Source organism: Poecilia mexicana, unplaced genomic scaffold, assembly GCF_051168715.1.
Source record: "Poecilia mexicana isolate PSO_F unplaced genomic scaffold, ASM5116871v1 scaffold_1, whole genome shotgun sequence".
In the NCBI taxonomy this organism is placed as follows: Eukaryota; Metazoa; Chordata; class Actinopteri; order Cyprinodontiformes; family Poeciliidae; genus Poecilia; species Poecilia mexicana.
This window is the reverse complement of record NW_028263370.1, coordinates 11,007,568-11,026,646: the sequence shown is the minus strand read 5'-3', so window position 1 is coordinate 11,026,646 and position 19,079 is coordinate 11,007,568. Positions and strand designations below refer to the sequence as shown.

General features: G+C 38.5%; 2 long non-coding RNA genes across 6 annotated transcripts; one reads left to right on the top strand and one right to left on the bottom strand.

The window, feature by feature from the left end:
* Window positions 1–10,998: 10,998 nt before the first annotated feature.
* Window positions 10,999–12,999, top strand: LOC148161095 (uncharacterized). Of its 2 annotated transcripts, none has more exons than XR_015762532.1 (6): window positions 10,999–11,252; window positions 11,864–11,952; window positions 12,042–12,159; window positions 12,336–12,403; window positions 12,478–12,593; window positions 12,692–12,999. It is a non-coding gene; the product is annotated as an uncharacterized LOC148161095 (long non-coding RNA). The 2 variants fall into 2 exon arrangements; XR_015762531.1 differs by having other exon boundaries at window positions 11,843–11,952.
* Window positions 13,000–13,957: 958 nt separating this feature from the next.
* LOC148161094 (uncharacterized) lies at window positions 13,958–16,355 on the bottom strand. 4 transcript variants are annotated; one of them, XR_015762528.1, is made up of 6 exons: window positions 15,705–16,355; window positions 15,016–15,125; window positions 14,809–14,926; window positions 14,561–14,628; window positions 14,371–14,486; window positions 13,958–14,271 (listed from the first exon to the last, which is right to left on the bottom strand). It is a non-coding gene; the product is annotated as an uncharacterized LOC148161094 (long non-coding RNA). The 4 variants fall into 4 exon arrangements; XR_015762530.1 differs by having other exon boundaries at window positions 15,016–15,104; window positions 15,705–16,354; XR_015762524.1 differs by having other exon boundaries at window positions 16,119–16,354.
* Window positions 16,356–19,079: the final 2,724 nt, after the last annotated feature.

Sequence of the window (19,079 nt, the reverse complement as noted above, 5' to 3'; positions counted from 1 at the left end):
AATATCCGTTCATCCAAAGCGAAGTCTATCTTCGGCATGTCTTTTCTACTCCGTTTGCGAATCATCAAACGGTCTCGAAGCAAAACTTTCAGCTCTGGTGTTGGTCTTCCTTTAGTTATTATCTCCTGCTTCGATTGAAAATCCACTTTAGAAAACTGTTTAAGTGTAGAAATGTAGTCTTTCATGTTTACGTCTGAAGGGAGGAGAAAACAAATATATCGCTGTACTTTACTTATTTACTGTATGGCTGGCTCCATGGCTAGCTCACTGTGTCTTACTCTACAGTTGTGCAGTCACAATATCTGGGATCATGAGCGCCCCCTGCCATGAGGCAAGAGAACTGCCTGCCTCACCTAGAATCTGTTCTCTGCCGTTTCTGATCGCTCCTCCGCACACAAAACACGATACAAACACAGTTGGTGACAAAAAGACACTGTACATTATATACATAAGCGAAATTATGGAAAATCAGTCCATATATTAAATGAATTTTATCCATTTTATTGCTGGCGTACAGACAGGAGGAACATGCTCACATAGAATGGCAGACAGTGCAGTTAGTGAGAGGTTGCGCAATCCCAGCCTCACTGGCTTCGCTTCTGAGCATTTGAATGGGAAAATGCGAAAATCCAGCGATTTTGAAGACAAAAATAATCAGAATTGGTTAAGCTAAGTAAAAAATAGATACTTTATAGTACAAACCACAGGGTGAAATTAGCAATATAAATGGTTTTATTATTTTCTGCCTCACCTGCCTCCCCTGACCGCACGTCACTGGTAACTATATAGCAAAAAGCTCAAGAAACTTACAAGAGTTGAGTGAACAGAGGGAAATCAATGCAGCCGATGTTCCTAAACTAAAGGTAGGAAGTGGTACCTTACAAAAATCTGTACTTGCAACTAGTTGTTTTTATATACTGCTCCTACAACCAAATGCACAACAAAAAGTTTTACTTCACCCATACAGTCAAAAACTTGTATTTCTTAATATGTGCAGGGTCTAAAGCTTTGGGCTTCTGATCCAAACCATGTACTGTCACTTTGAGATGGTTGTAATTCTTCTTGATTTGGAACTTCCTGTCAGCAACATTGATGTAGGATTTTAATAGAGATAACTTTAAAAGTGGGTCTTAAAACACCTCTTTGAGGTTCCAAAGAATAGTCAGACAAAGCACTTCAAACTCCGAACATAAATCATGTTTCCCTGTATTCATATCCAGGACCCCGCTAAATCTGGAGACATTTAAAAGGTTGGGTGTGCGTTTGGTTTTGGTTTGTTGATAGTTTAAGACATTTGATGTGGAAGCTTCATCTTACCTTACTGACCTCATTCATCCATACAACTCGCAAAGACCTACCCTCCAGTTTGAGTATGAAATGTATTTTTTTTCCATGGCAGAAACCTTTTAAATGTAGGTTGAAGCCACTTAAAAGGTGTGCTCCATTTTATCAAATCTGGCTTTTAACACCGTTGAACTTCCAGCCATAAATGACTGAATCCAGGAGGCTGGTGTAACTATTGACACACTGCCTTAACCCACATTGATTCCAGCATCAAGAAGAGGAGGAGTTTCAGGAAGGAAACTCTGGGGTGTCATGTGGACCCTATAACCCAGGACTAAGGGGGTATTAACACCAGACACATTCGATCCACATTTGATTAAAACAGAACAGAGTTTGCTTACCCCGGACCTTTGGTGCAGGAGTGAATACACTCATGTAAAGTCTGGTGCAGACCAAACAACTGGACGGAGACCCACTTTTAGAGGTGGTCTCGATCCGCTTCCAAACAAATTCTGGTGAGAATACAGACGGGTCTTGATCTGAACCAGCTTCAGGAAATATGTCTTTTTGGACTTCATGAGCCACCGTTGCTGGGCCTTATGGTAAAAATGATTCCCTTAGTGTTGCTAATGCTACTAATTATTGTACCTGATCCTCTGTTTTCTGCTTTGCAGTGTTGCTGCCAGCATGTTGTGGGTCAGGGCAGACAGAGCATCTCGTCTCATTAACCTTGCAGCATGCGTTTGCTGACTGTGTTCCATAATTAGAAATACATTTTGAAACCTAAATTGAATAAGCTGCTCTTGACATTCAAAATTATATTCCAGTTGTAATGAAAAGCACAAACCTGCACAACAGAAATGCAGTACTTCAAAAGTTTGTTTTTCCGAGTCTGCTCCGACATTTCTGTCCAATGGGAGCGATGCTCATCACCCGTGTGGCTTTGTTTACAAATTTTAGACCACTTGCAAAAAAGCACTGCATAAGCAATAGGGATACAAGCAATAATTGACTTATTAATCGTCGTACTTTATAGAAAAGAAAGCTACGTGATGGAAACCAGGAATGATGACGTCACTGGGTATGGATTCTGTGGTAGAGGTAGATGACTGAACTTGCACCACCAAAATCAGCTGGGTAAAAGATGGGTGACAGTGGGAGTTAATGTTTCCACAATCCAGCAATAGATCATTAGCGCAACAGTCCAGGACATACATAAGGCAAGCAGGCGTGGCAAAGCAAACACGAACTCCAGGTACACGTAGAATAGTTCAAAATGAATCTCAAAATTCCTCACCACACAGGCAAACAGAGGGCAGAGTTTTGATGGTCAGGAGGCAGAAAAATAAGTCGGGTAAATGATCAGGAACAGAGACATGAAAGACATGAAATGCTAGACCAGAAACAACAGACAATTTCACACTGGGTGAGGAACAGCTGTTTAAATAGGCAGAGGCACAGGTGAAAGCAATTAGCTAATCAGTGGAAAAAAGGAGGGGCTGTGAGCAGGCTAGCATGAATCATGGCAGGAAACGGATATATAATGACACATAGCAACATAGTACATTCATCCATATCACAGATATTTACACAACATGAGACAAGGAAATATAAGCTAATCAAAGAATTGTTGCTTAATTTATTTTAGACTAAGTGGTGATTATTTCTTTACATGTTTACAACTGGTCAGTTGCATAGTAGCTCTCCTCCATTTAAATTTTATTTTAGTATTTTAAGCCCTACATACAATCTATGATCATTGCTGGGGACTGACTCAGTTGGCTCTTTGTGAATGTAAAACCATCAGCAGACGATGGCATTACATTTGTGACATATTCTCATCAGTCCATAAAATTCACAGTCCATCCCCAGACTTCAGTTTCTGATCCTTGTTTTTTTTTGTTTTTTTTTGCTGCAGAAGACTTAACTAATGCGTAAAACTTAACTGTTGCAGTAAGAAAACAAATCAGAAAAATTAGAGCAAGACGCAATAATTTGGTCATATCTGATCAGCTGTCATGTTTCGTGATTTTATCTGCTGTAGGGACATATGACCACATTTTATCTGAACTCTTTTTGAGTTTGAGGAACTATGGGAATCTTTTCCAATTTGAAAACAAACTACCCATAGCTCAGTCTTGAGTCTTGAGATGTTGAAAGCATGTGTCAAAATTGTGCTTACAGACTTGTCAAGTGTTTTTAACGAGGTCCAATCGGAGGAAGAAAAACTCCAAGTACAAACTTCCGCTCATGTTTTAACCTCTGCAGCTTTTCATCTGACAGGGAATTAACTGTGAGATGGATGTTTGTGAAGATCTTTTCACTAGAGTGCCTAATCTCTCCAATGTGCAACCCCACAAATAACCCACATCATACACTCAATTTGAACAATATTACCTGAACAAGTTTGTTCAGAGCTTGTAAACGTGCCTCAGTCTTGATGGGCAATCTTTTTATTTTTAAGACCTAAGACAATCTATTTCAACATCAGTTTAACAATCCTAAACTGGAATCATGGTGCAGGAAAAAAAAAAAACTCATTCTATGAATAAAAGGTGACTTTTTCTTTGAATATCTATAGAAATACCCTCAACTTTTAGTCCACATATAATTCCAATCACCTTTTTTCCACGAGTGTTTCATTGAATCAGTCATTACTGACAAAACACCAGCCCTGTAATGCACTCAAAGTAAATGCTGCTGCACTTGGTAAAGAACCATTAAAAATCATTTATAGCTAATGGAATAAAACCAAAGGACCACAATTAGTAGCTGAGTCTATATGCACACACATTACACAACCACTGATGTGCTACTTATCTTTAGGCTGTAGACATCAGCTCAGTGCCAAGCAACCTTAACGTTTGCTTTACACATAGCTCTAAGAGATGTGACTCATTCATGCCTGAGCTCCACATTGAATCCTTTCTGTGTTAGATGTCGTTAGTAGTCATAGAATGTGCTTGTTTTTTTGTTTTTTTTTGGCTTTTTGATTGGTTGCTTTTCCAGTTGTTGTGCCTTGGAATTTACAAATGGTATTTCATTAGGATTTTAGGTGACAGACCAACACAGTAGTGCAAGTTATGAAGCAGAGGGATATAATGCATCGCTTTGTGTCCAGCCTGATTGAGCAAAAAAATATTTGAAGAACCTTGGGTCACAAAGTCTTTCAGGGGATGTTTGTAGCGGTTTTGCACATTTAGAATGTGAAAGGTTTGCTCTTAAAAACAGCTTGAAGTCAGTCAAACTGGATGGAAACAATCTTAACTGTCAAGTGTTGCCATAGATTCTCCATTAGATTAAGCTCTGGACTTTGACTGTGCCATTTTAACACATAGATATGCTTTGATCCAGACCATTCCACTAAACCTCTGGCTAGGGCCATTACTTTCTCTCTCTCACTATAAACCTAAGAAAAATGCAGTAGAAAAGGTTTCAATGTATTCCAGCTGTACTCCCTGTAATGTCTTAAAACCAAATTGCCTGCTGCCAGCAGGCAAACAGGTTCCTATGAAGAGGGTTAAAAACAAATGGTTGTCAAACCTTTGACATTTAATTGTGTACAGAAAAAAAAAAAAAAAGAAAACCTAAAACTACTTTGGTCCATCACATGCAGTGCTCAGTCAAAACTTTTGTGGCTTTAATTGCACAAAAAACCTTAATGCGTGCTTGAGGATTCTTTGGATTTCATCTCGGTTATTGTTGTCGCCTTTTGAACCTTCTCATATGATGCGCCGCTTATTTACCCAAAGCTCAGCGTCCACCCACAGTGACCCCCGACCCCACGCCTCCCCGTTATCGTTACTGTTATCATGAAAAAAAAAGGGGCATCAACGAAGTAATTTCCTTGTTGTCAGTGTCACTCCGCATTGAGAGGAGCCAGTAGAAGTGACTATGGATGCCTCTTGGACGCCTCACTGGTGAGGAAGACCCAGGACATGCTGGAGGGGCTATGTTTGTTTCTTGGCTGTTCTGAGAATGACTTGAAATCCCCCCAGACGAACGAGGCTTGGCGTCTGAGAGGGAAGTTTGGGCCTTTCTGCTTAGACTGCTGCCCCCCGTGACTCAACCCTTGATGAGCGGAAGATAATGAATGGATAGATAGATGGATGAATGGAAACTTAACAACGACATACTGAGTTACTAAATATGCAATTGTTAAGTGGTGGGGAAAAAAAGCAGTAGAAGAGCAGGTTTAATAAACACAACAGAGGATATGTGCTTCCAAAATCCAAGCAGACTAAAATTCTGTAGTGGAATAATAATATATAACGCCTAAGATATTTGATAAAGCTTGATCATTTGGAACTTTATACATAAGAAGATTACTGTAATTATATTTTGCAGGTCGTCAGTGCTCTCACTGCAGATCACAGTGCTCTCACTGCAGCATTTTGAATCAGTTGGAGGCAGAAAGTAATTTGAACATCCTGATAACAGGTAATTGAAATAGTCTAGAAGCAGCAAATGCTGCATCACTTGGAGGTTGGATATCCCTCAGTTTTTCAGCACAGGTCTAAAAGGTGACATATATTTCTTTAATCTTTGGAACATAGCCCAATCTTTCACTCACCAGTATTTTTTACAGGTCTAATTGAGTAACTGCACAATTACTGAGTCGGTTTTGTAATAGGTGTTTATATACAGTGTACAACAAGACACGGTGTGTTTTCGAAGCGTGTAAAATTAATTCAGACCAAAGAATTACCACTTATTTCTATTTACCAAATGAAGGAATATTAAGGTAGGTTTGCCTGTATTATGTCAAATTTCAAAGTGTAAAGACAGAAAAATGATCATAAAATTACAAGAAAGTTTGCGCTAGAGGAAATAAAATCAACAAGGTCAAGGGATGGTGTGAGATTTCTGCGCTGCACTTCTTTTTTTTTTCTCTTTTTTTTTATGTGCAAGCTAACCCCTCCCTGTACTTATTCAAGTTGATATAATATCCTGCCGGACACACACATTCGACCCTCTCTCTCTCTCTCTCTCTCACACACACACACACACACACACACGGCATAGCCATCAAGTGTCCGTGCAAATGTAGGTGTGAGGAACTATTTCAAGTCAGCAGTTCTGAGGTGTGAAAATTGCTCCTGCTCCCCAGGATATTTTTAATTTCCTATTAAATATCATTACACTCACATGATTATGCACAGGCACGCACACACACACACGCACACACACTCTGGGTTGCTCTTTCCCTCTCTCTCTCTCTCTCTCTCTCTCTCTCTCTCTGTCAAAGACAAACTCACCAAGTTCACACTGCATGACTGACCAAGTGATTCTCATCCTTGTCCTCCCTTTCATTAGATAGGGAGCGATCTATTCTGGGGTAGAACGGTAATTCTTTGTGGTTTGCTCAGCTGAAGAAACGTCTCCAATAGCAACTGAGACCTATGGCCTCCACCTGCCCTCCACCCCCCATGGTGTCCAACTGTCTTTCTCCTGGATTCTTCTTATGTCTCTTTTTAGTGTACACCTGTTTTTTATTATTATTATTATTATTATTATTATTATTATTATTATTATTATTATTATTATTATTATTATTATCATTTATTTTTGGCGGTGTGTGTTTACATGTAAAACAGGATAGAATGTAGCGCTCACAGATCTGTAAGAGAGCAAGAGCAAGAGATGAGCACGTCAGTGTCAGATGTGGACTTGTGAGACCGAAGAGAGGAGTGATGCGACTGTTATTGATCCTGCCTGGTAATTACAGCACGATTTATTACAAGAGGAACAGAGGGGGTGGGGGGATGGAGACCGAATGTGGAGGTATCATATTTAGTTTGGGGTTGTAAGGCAGGTTTTAGGCGAGAGCGAACAAGGTCAGAGAGAGACAAAGATAGATCACTTTACCTCTCCCTCCCTTGAGTGTGATGTGATCCGATCCCTCCTGTGCTTTCTGACATCCTCTGTTTTTTCTCTCCCCCCACCCCCTGCACTTGTTCCTATTTTCTTTTTTATATATATTTATTTATTTAGATCCTCATGTGATAATATGGTGCCAACTGCGAAAACATGCGTTCCCTGCTGCATACATCCAGCTTCCGCGTGTCTTTTTTGGCTGTCAGAAGCATCACTTGTAATCAGTGCTAAAGATGAAATGTTGATGTGATATGAAACGAAGGTGCGTGCTGTCACTCCAGCAGCAACAACCCTGCCGGCGTTTGTGGCTTGTAAAAAGTGTGGGAGCACAGGGTTGTTTACAGAGACGTGTGGGCGTCAAACATGATCTTGTGGGTACGCGTAGTGTGCCTTTATGTGTGTTTCTGTTTGTGCAGAGGCAATATTGTTCCCGAATATGTCAAAAAACTCTGTTCTTATTGGCGAACCACATCCTGTCTTTCAATGAGTCACAAAGAAAAACACGCTAAAACCAAAACATACCAGGTCTACTCATGTACGCTTCATTGCACTGTAGTCGCATTATGCCTTCCTTCCTGTGACCATTCACTGTTTTGTAATTACTTTTTAGCTGTGACCTGCAAACACATTATTCCCGATTAAAGAAAGAAAGGCGAAAGTAGATTGTGGAGTTTGACTTTGAAAAAAAGTTATAAAAAGGTTTTAAGACTTCTGCACACACACACACACACACACACATAGCAAAGCAAAAATAGGACATAGAACCTCAATATTCTTGGAAAAACTACATATGGATACACGTCAAGTGCAGCTGATTCCAACACTGTGACTTCAAAAGCCTGATGAATTTAGTTTGGTATACTACTGACAGAGTGAGAGTGAACATCATGGTGAGATCAAATGAGCTTCCTGGGTCTGCCAGAAGGAAGATGGTAGCAACTTATGAGTCTGGTAGGGGATTCAAAGAGGTCTCAAAAAATTTGAAATCACTCTACTCCATGAAAAATAGTCAACAAGTGGAGGACACTCAGAGTAACTGCCAACATGCTCAGGTCTGGCTGTAAAGCAAATTTAACTCTTGAGAGCAGCCCACAAGATGTTGATAAAAGTCCACACAGGCCCTAAGATGTCATCACTGGTCCTAGTTGGCTCCTGTTACTTTTGACATGAAAGTGCAAACTTTTGATATGAAAGTGTAATTTTCCAGAATCAGAAAAAGACTGCAAAGGTTTAACTTCCAAGGGATGTGAATAAGGAGGAAACTAAGACTAAGGTTTGACATATAGAATGTAAAGAAAGACCAGGACTTATGAAGTAATACCGTCAGAAGCCCAGATCTTGATCTCGTTAAGATGTTGTGGGGTGACTTACAATGCATACAAGAAGCCTTTCAAACTTTTCACAGCTGAATGTGGAAAGTGGAACAAACTATCCGATTGGTGATACAGATTGGTAGATGATTACAAGAAGCTTCTCACTGAAGTTATTGTAGTTAAGGGAGTAAGATTAGCTTAATGAAAAGCATGCTTGACACCTGCTTAATGGTTATTTTTAAAATGTATCTCTAATTGAGCAAACAAGCCTCGTCAAAACACATTCTGACTTGTTGAGTTTGACTGTACATTTATCTTGTCATCATCCAAACAGGAAACTGTGGAAGGCAAAAAAAATTAAATAAATGGTGGATTATCTATGATAATATGGGTTGGTTTCTCTTCCATAGGCCATTGGAGCCTCGTTTGAGTACATGGAACCTCAACTTTTTTTCTTTTTTTCTTTTTTTTCTTTTTTAATATCAAGATCATTTTAATTTAAAAGTTGATTGACTCTACCAGTATCTGAGTATTGATCGTCATTGCATGTTTTAGCAGATCTGCGGTCCAAAATATATATCCAAACCAATACAGGGAAAACTCAGACACAAAATAAACCTTTCACAGCCACATCAGCCCTGAGACCTAAATCCAATAGACAGCCTGTGTGGTGATCTAAAGAGAGGAGAGTCTGCAAGCAATGTAGAGAGAGAAATGGCGAAAAGATACAAAAGATTCAGTGCTTTCCAAATTGCAAAAAGTGGTTGTCCTAATGGTTGACAACAGGGCCCACTAATACTCACAATTTCTCAAAATGTTATTTCTGAACATCGAGTTTCTCCATCTCCCAACTAAATGCACTCAACTTAAATACTCAATTTTTCTACGTTTATCAGTGTGAGATTATACTTTTTGCATATGACAGAGGTGCCAGCAGATTTTACCATGCCTATAAATAGATATAAAATTAAGTTCACATAAAGCTTATATTCATAATTATCTCATCAGGATAAACATGTAATGTGAAGGTATGGGAAAAAAAAAACATAACACATGTGATTTTATTTTTAAACAGAGCATAGTTTGCCTCTGTATGTTGCTATGGAAATCTTGCCACTGGCAGCAATCCAGTAATAGAAAGATCCTGGTTGGGTTTATCTATATGCCGGATCCAAAAATGGAGAACGGCATACTTTTCTCCTTTGTTTCTGCATGCGTGTGTGCTGCAGTGCATGTACGTTTCTACGGCTTATCAACATAAAGGTACAATAATGATTGGTCAAAAAATATCTCCCTATAATTTGCCGGGGGAGTGTGGAGTGAGAGGTGTGTGGTGATGGCTACTTACTCACTTAGCCTGTGAGTTCTGAGGAGAACATCTATCAACATTTTCAGACTCGGAAAGAGGTCAGGAGTCATGAGATTGGTTTATTTCTTTCTCTCTTATGGAAACAAACACACACAAACAAAAATATCCAGTACATTTAGCAGGCAAAACATCCAAGCTGCAGGCGCATGTTGACATAGAGTGAAATATAACTTTTCTATGGAAGCAGGCAGAGAGCTGATGCATCTCATTGAACAATTGCACTAGGGCAATTAGTGCGGACAGGCAAGTATGGGACTTAGCTTGTGCCAAAGGGAAAAATAAAACTGGATGTTGATAAAATCCATCCTTTTTTTTTTTTTTTTTTTTTTTAAGAAGTCATACCCACAAATCTGCAACACAGTTAAGCAAACTGCTTTGTGTAGCAGGTCTGTATTTTAAGCTGCATTTTCAGTGCAGCTTAAAATACAGACAGATCTAAATATATGCATCAGAAGTCCACACAACAACAACAACAACTATAAAGCAATGGTTATGAGTCTGCAAACTCTCAACTCGACTCAACTGGGGACTGCAGCTCCGAAGAGGAACTTTATGGATAGTCATCCTCCCCCCCGAATGGATTCCACTGGAGATTGTAGGGTTTCTCAAACATGCATAAAAGAATCAAAGTAACACTCCACGTACGTTCTTTTGACGAGGGAATAACATTAAAGCATGATATAAAGCTACACAGTAAAAAATGCTGGGTTATTTTCATAACCCAATTTCTGGGTTGAAGCTGTTGGGTCATAGGTTGGGTTAGTTTGACCAAATATTGGGTCAAAATTCATAACTCATGAGTTGGGTCAGAAATTTATCGGAAGTCTACATCTTGCACACTTCTGTTGGGCCAGGAGTTGGGTGGGTAGATTTACCCAAACGGTTGGGTTAAAGATGAAACTTGGAAGAAGCCACGCCCCTCTTCACAAGCCTCCATTTTCAACATGACTGTGAACATTGCATAACGGACTTCTCTACTTTGAATTAAGACATGGTAAGTAAAAAGAAGATAAAGTTTCAACGTTTATAGAATTTTATACATAAATTGAATTTATTTCAAACATGTTTGATATTTATTTTTATGGTTATTTAAAATGTTTATTACGGTAGGTTCCTCTGACAAAGAGCTTCGGTGTTGCTACAACACGGATGTTGGGGAAAAAATAGATGAAGGGGAAGGGCACAATTTGTCAAGTAAATTAAATTCAGTTTTTAATATAACCTCAATCATATTTGTTCGTAACTTAACATAGTCAAATTTTTAAAAATCGATTTAGTTTTAAAAGAAAAGGTAGTTGACGGTTTGTCCCCTGATTTTTGCAATATGCGCGCGCATCCTTAGCGGGCTGAGGCTACGTGTTCGAACACCAGCAGTAATGGCGGAGGAGAGCGAGCAGAGCTTTAATAATGTGGGTATATTATGCTTTTTGAAAATAAAATAACTTTTGCAAAGTTATTAGGCGATAAATTAGTTGTGTAAACCTGAATTATGCGCTCGGTTTATTAACATATAGCTTAATTACAAACATGCTCGGACGTGTTCGCACTTATCGCTCCCCTGCAACCGCCGGCTCGTCTCGCCCTCTGTCAGTTGACCGGGCGGAGCGGCTCGTTAAGCCGAAAGAGAACGACCGTCTCCCGGCACATTGCTTTCAAACTCCCGCTGGTTTTAGGCAACGAATTAAAAGCAAAACTAAGACAATATCTAATGTTAATGTTTGCTCATTTTATTATTATTGTTACTACGGTATTAATTACAAATACATTTATTTAAAGTTGGTGCTGAAAGTTATTCAGCACTAAGTTTGTGTTAAGTTTTACTTCTAAATTAAATTATATGTCATTTTATTTTATTAAGTGCTATATTTATTTTTAGGAACATAAAATTACTCTGAACATTTGAAATTGCTGGCTAATTACAAGTTATTTGCAGTTGAGACAGCTATAAGATTTAATTCAGTCATTAAAGTTTGATTTGTGATTTTGTCTTTTCTGATAGATTTTGTAATTTTACATCCAGGATCTTCAGGAGAATTAAGCGAAACCCAAACTCCTCGTTCTCAACGAAGACCTTCTGCATGACCAAGAACATGAGTCTGCTCCCTCAAGGTATTGAAGCTCAGAAGAAATGTTCTCTAAAATGTTGTCATGCTTTTTAGTTACTGTAACATTTTAACACTAACTTATGTTTGATACAGAAGATGATGTAGTCCTGCAGCTGCTGCCAGTACCCCTTCCTGCTCCACCTTACTAATTTGGGAGAAGTTTCAGATCCATCAACCTGGAAATTCAGATGTTTTCATTGATATCCAGCCTGTAAGTCAACCTTCATCTCTGAATAATGCTCAGATTGTTTAAGTGCATCACATTCAATAGTGAGGTTTTGTGTTAAACTAGAATCAGTCAGAAATTAGTTTTTGAGAATGTATCTCTTTACCTTTAAATTCACTAAAGGCCTGTTTTTGTGCTTCTCTCTCTTGTTCTCAACGAAGATCTTTTGTATGGCCAAGAAGAGAAAGGAGCGGCCGTCTTCTCAACAACATGAATTTTCTCCCTTAAGGTATTGAAGCTCAAGATATGTTTATAAACTGTTAACATTTAACATTTTAACACAAGCTTATGTTTGCCATGCAGACAAGATGATGTAGCCCTGCAGCTGCTGCCAGTGCTCCTCCCTACTTACACATTTGGGAGAAGAGTTTCAGATCCATCAACCTGGAAGTTCAGAGGGTTTCATTGATATCCAGCCTGTAAGTCAACATTCATCTCTGAATCATGCTCAAATTGTTTGCTGTTTATATAAGTTCATCACTAATGGCCTGTTTTTTCTGTCTTCTCTCTCCATCAGGTTGGGACAAACCTGGTGGTGCATCTACAAAATGTGACAACCTGTATGTCCTCATGCAGGGAGACAGGCAAAATGCTAAAGTGTCGTTAAAAATGCTCCTTGTTTAATGGCTGAAAGGTTTACTTGTAGTTTGCTTTAAAACAGACTTTTTTTCATTAAATGTTTTCTAATATGGAGTAACAGATACTTCTTGGAGTTGTAGCCAAATGAATTGAAGTGATTTAACTACTTATGTTTTGTAACTTTTGTAAATGAAATTGCTGGCTCTATATATGTATCATGTGGAAATAAAAGAAGCTTTAAATTCATATGTCTTTTAATCCTGTTTTTATATAGTGAAATTTAAAATAATTTTTTTTAACCCAACTATGGTGGTATAATAACCCTTGTGTTGGGTTATGAATTTCAACCCAATTTTGGGTCAGTTTAACCAATTTAAACAAGTCAATTTAACCCAATGTTTGGTTAGTTGCCATGACCCAATGTGCTGGGTCAAACCCTCAACCCAACCCAGTTGGGTTAAAACAACCCAGCGTTGGGTCGGTCCATATTTGACCCAGCGCTGGGTTACGTATTGGGTTATTTTTAACCCAGCAGTTTTTACTGTGTAAACTAAAACAATACAATAGTTAGTGTGGTAGCATTTGGTATCTGCCAGCTAAAAGAAACTGGAAGAGATGGACAGACAGCATGCCAATTATTTGTAGCAGTATGAGAATAATATTAAAAAAATCATTCTCTGGGATTTGAACCCATGACCTTATTGCTAAAAGGCAACAGTGCTACCAAGAGCACCACCATTTAACCATCCCCTGATCACTGATTCTTTAAATTATAATTTCAGCAACCGTATATCACCTCGTCTCACAAACTGCATCCATCATTACTAATATAGTTTCATTTTGATTAATTAGGGACAAATGAAATCATAATTGTATTATGATATTTATTGAACTTCTCATCACACAGTAAAAACTGCTGGGTTAAAAATAACCCAATACGTAACCCAGCGCTGGGTCAAATATGGACCGACCCAACGCTGGGTTGTTTTAACCCAACTGGGTTGGGTTGAGGGTTTGACCCAGCACATTGGGTCATGGCAACTAACCAAACGTTGGGTTAAATTGACTTGTTTAAATTGGTTAAATTGACCCAAAATTGGGTTGAAATTCATAACCCAACACAAGGGTTATTATACCACTATAGTTGGGTTAAAAAAAAAATTATTTTAAATTTCACTATATAAAAAAAGGATTAAAAGGCATATGAATTTAAAGCTTCTTTTATTTCCACATGATACATATATAGAGCCAGCAATTTCATTTACAAAAGTTACAAAACATAAGTAGTTAAATCACTTCAATTCATTTGGCTACAACTCCAGAAGTATCTGTTACTCCACATTAGAAAACATTTAATGAAAAAAAGTCTGTTTTAAAGCAAACTACAAGTAAACCTTTCAGCCATTAAACAAGGAGCATTTTTAACGACACTTTAGCATTTTGCCAGTCTCCCTGCATGAGGACATATGGGTTCCATGTTGTCACATTTTGTAGATGCACCACCAGGTTTGTCCCAACCTGATGGAGAGAGAAGACAGAAAATAACAGGCCATTAGTGATGAACTTATATAAACAGCAAACAATTTGAGCATAATTCAGAGATGAATGTTGACTTACAGGCTGGATATCAATGAAACCTTCTGAACTTCCAGGTTGATGGATCTGAAACTCTTCTCCCAAATGTGTAAGTAGGGAGGAGCACTGGCAGCAGCTGCAGGGCTACATCATCTTGTCTGCATGGCAAACATAAGCTTGTGTTAAAATGTTAAATGTTAACAGTTTATAAACATATCTTCAGCTTCAATACCTTAAGGGAGAAAATTCATGTTGTTGAGAAGACGGCCGCTCCTTTCTCTTCTTGGCCATACAAAAGATCTTCGTTGAGAACAAGAGAGAGAAGCACAAAAACAGGCCTTTAGTGAATTTAAAGGTAAAGGGATACATTCTCAAAAACTAATTTCTGACTGATTCTAGTTTAACACAAAACCTCACTATTGAATGTGATGCACTTATTTAAACGATCTGAGCATTATTCAGAGATGAAGGTTGACTTACAGGCTGGATATCAATGAAAACATCTGAATTTCCAGGTTGATGGATCTGAAACTTCTCCCAAATTAGTAAGGTGGAGCAGGAAGGGGTACTGGCAGCAGCTGCAGGACTACATCACCTTCTGTATCAAACATAAGTTAGTGTTAAAATGTTGCAGTAACTAGAAAGCATGAAAACATTTTAGAGAACATTTCTTCTGAGCTTCAATACCTTGAGGGAGCAGACTCATGTTCTTGGTCATGCAGAAGGTCTTCCTTGAGAACGAGGAGTTTGGGTTTCGCTTAATTCTCCTGAAGATCCTGGATGTAAAATTACAAAATCTATCAGAAAAGACAAAATCACAAATCAAACTTTAAGAATGACTGAAATCTTATAGCTGCAAATAACTTGTAATTAGCCAGCAATTTCAAATGTTCAGAGTAATTTTATGTTCCTAAAAATAAATATAGCACTTAATAAAATAAAATGACACATATAATTTAATTTAGAAGTAAAACTTAACACAAACTTAGTGCTGAATAACTTTCAGCACCAACTTTAAATAAATGTATTTGTAATTAATAGTAACAATAATAATAAAATGAGCAAACATTAACATTAGATATTGTATTAGTTTTGCTTTTAATTCGTTGCCGAAAACCAGCGGGAGTTTGAAAGCAATGTGCCGGGAGACGGTCGTTCTCTCTAAGCTTAACGAGCCGCTCCGCCCGGTCAACTGACGGAGCGGGCGAGACGAGCCGGCGGCTGGAGGGGAGCGATAAGTCCGAACACGTCCGAGCATGTTTGTAATTAAACTATATGTTAATAAACCGAGCGCATAATTCAGGTTTACACAACTAATTTATCGCCTAATAACTTTGCAAAAGTTATTTTATTTTCAACAAGCATAATATACCCACATTATTAAAGCTCTGCTCGCTCTCCTCCGCCATTACTGCTGGTGTTCGAACACGTAGCCTCAGCCCGCTGAGGATGCGCGCGCATATTGCAAAAATCAGGGGACAAACCGTCAACTACCTTTTCTTTTAAAACTAAATCGATTTTTAAAAATTTGACTATGTTAAGTTACGAACAAATATGATTGAGGTTATATTAAAAACTGAATTTAATTTACTTGACAAATTGTGCCCTTCCCCTTCATCTATTTTTCCCCAACATCCGTGTTGTAGCAACACCGAAGCTCTTTGTCAGAGCAACCTGCCATAATAAACATTTCAAATAACCATAAAAATAAATATCAAACATGTTTGAAATAAATTCAATTTATGTATAAAATTCTATTAACGTTGAAACTTTATCTTCTTTTTACTTACCATGTCTTATTTCAAAGTAGAGGAGAAGTCCGATATGCAACGTTCACAGTCATGTTGAAAATGGAGGCTTGTGAAGAGGGGCGTGGCTTCTTCCAAGTTTCATCTTTAACCCAACCGTTTGGGTAAATCTACCCACCCAACTCCTGGCCCAACAGAAGTGTGCACGATGTAGACTTCCGATAAATTTCTGACCCAACTCATGAGTTATGAATTTTGACCCAATATTTGGTCAAACTAACCCAACCTATGACCCAACAGCTTCAACCCAGAAATTGGGTTATGAAAATAACCCAGCATTTTTTACTGTGCATATTCTAATTATATTTCCATTGAGTGTGTTTCCTGTAAAGTATTATAAATCATGGGCCCTGATCAAACCATACCTTAAAATTACTGCTAGAATGTACATTTTTTTCAGCTCTCAAAATGGGTGTGACTTGATGCACACATGGGAGAAATGTCCTTTGTTCAGAAGGCAAAAAGTCAAGATCAACCAAAACCGGAAAAGTATGAAATTGGAAGTGTTAAAATATGAGCCATTTTTCACTAATCAGACAAATGGGTTGGTGCGAAATGTTGAACAGTTAAATTAATAATATGTATGTTTTTATCTTATTGGAGAATATTTATGCTGAGTTCTGAGCATGTAGCATATGCTGTATGTTCGTAAAAAGAAACAAAAATAAAAATAAAAAAAATATCTAATTTTGGCTAATCTTCGCACTCAGTTTCCTAAACCGAAGAAACAAAAAGCCAAACTGTGCACACACTTTGCTAAACTGAGGAATGAAACCTCCTTGATATCTCCTTTTAGTTTTTCTACTTGGCACTTCTGCTGCTCTGTAATCAAGTAAGTTAAAGTATCACAATCTCTGCCAAAAAGGCATTTAAGATCAACAATCTGCCCAGTTTTTTTTTTTTTTGTCTTGATTTTAATTAGGGTGCCTTGGGATGGACGCTAGCTGAATACCTGCCACCATGACTTCTGCCATCACATGATGCTAGGCGATGGTAATCTCTCCCAGTTTTTACACTCCAGATCCATCCAGTCTCTTTAGGCCTCACAGAGGGACCCGGCGCTCTACAGAGCCACCATTTAGCTCTCAGCGGGGCAAAGAGACGATCGGGGAATCAGTCGCGCCTCCTCTCTTATCTCTCACTTAACAAAAGCCTCTGATGAAGACAACAAGCGCTCTCCCTCACGCTCGCTCTCATTTATCTCCGTGCTCCTCTCTGTTTAGCAGTCAGAGAGCTAGTTGAACATGGCAGCTCTTGACACTTTCCACATAGCGCTTTGTTGTGTCTGTTCTCACATGCGTCTCTGTGAGTGACTGCATCCTCGTGTGCACCGTTGTGAGTAAGAGATGACACATGTGCTTTCATGCTTTCTCTGCTCTCTCAGCAGTTCTTGCCGCGCGGTCTGCGGCTGAGAAGGTCGCTGTAATTACGCAGAGCGTCAACACAAACATGCATGGGAATGTATAGCTTACACTGAACCCTGCGTGCTGATGTCTGGTAATTCATATCTGGCTTATTGTTTGCTGCAGCCAGGACCAATGCTGGAGTGGCTCTTCTCTTGTCATGCGGAAGAAATGGGTGAACAGCCTCTCTAATTACACTTCACCCACTGACACTAATTTACATACAAACACAATTGCGCTCCAATCCAAACCTTCATTATCTCTGGATTCCATTCTGTAGGGCATGATATTTTGGCTGTTATATTTCATTCAAGCTTTGTTTCGCAACACGGCTGCTTAGTCATTCCACTAAGTGCGAGACACAAATTGTAGCCTTCCAAGTGGTAGTACAATCTGAGAAAATGTGCAAATATCACAAACTAAGGAAAGGACAACTATAAAGGGATATGATGCCAAAAAAACAAAAAACAAAACCTCTTCAAGTTTTTGTTCTCATCATTTCTTATTCATCATATATGCAAACATTTTGACACCTGCTTCATTTGTTAACTAAGGCAACAAATTGATTTCCAAATTAGATGAATATTATTTTACTATTTTATGTATCTTATTTGCACAAAGTCATTCTCATGCTCCTTAAACTTGTTCCAGATAAACTTTGATGTGTTTTATTACTTTAACAAAGTATTTGCTACTTTTGCGTATCAACTACTTTGCTACATATGTACACAAAGTAGTGCATACGTAAATGAACACAAAAAATATATGTTGCTTTATTCTTTTTCCGTTTTTTTGTTTTAACAATGATCTTAAAAGTGGGGAATGAGTTGATATTCAGCTCTCCAGCAAAATTCGAGCACATTAGGAATAAAATGAGCTCTGAAAAAACTTCTAACCTCCATAATCAGAATCGGCTTTATTTGCAAGATTTGTTCACACAAACAAGAAATTTCACCCTACAGGTCCTGGAGAGAGGAAGGATCTTCCCTGATGATCCTTTCTGCAGACATAATTGTGTGTTGCAGAAGAATCTGTGCTCTTTTTGTGGATGATCTGCAGTTTGAGTTCTTTTATTTTGGAAGCGGCAGTTTGGCCATTTTGTTATCCAGACAGTGGACATTAAACCAGGTTGATTGAGGGCAAAGGTGAGTCCAGTTGCTGAAGTTTCACAAGCACGCCTGCCTGTTTACCTCATCGAACTCCTCTAAGTCCCACAGAAAGCTGCTGTGCTGCCAGCAGTAAATTTGATGAAAAATGGAGAAAAAATGCCTAGAGAGTACAGGCTGATGCTTAGGATTTGCTGTCTGTTTAAAGTGACCACAGAATGGTGGCAGAGAGCGTAATACCTTCTGCCTCAACGTGCCTTTAAAGGTTAATCAGCATAAAGTACCATGACTTACCAAACCTCTCGGCATCTCTTTCATTCTGAAAATTGTAATTGTTGTTGCACACGAAGCCGGAACAGACTAATCAAAAAGTGTTTCAAGGAAACAATTACCCCAGTTCACTGTATAAATGAAAAATACCTGCTTTGAGAATG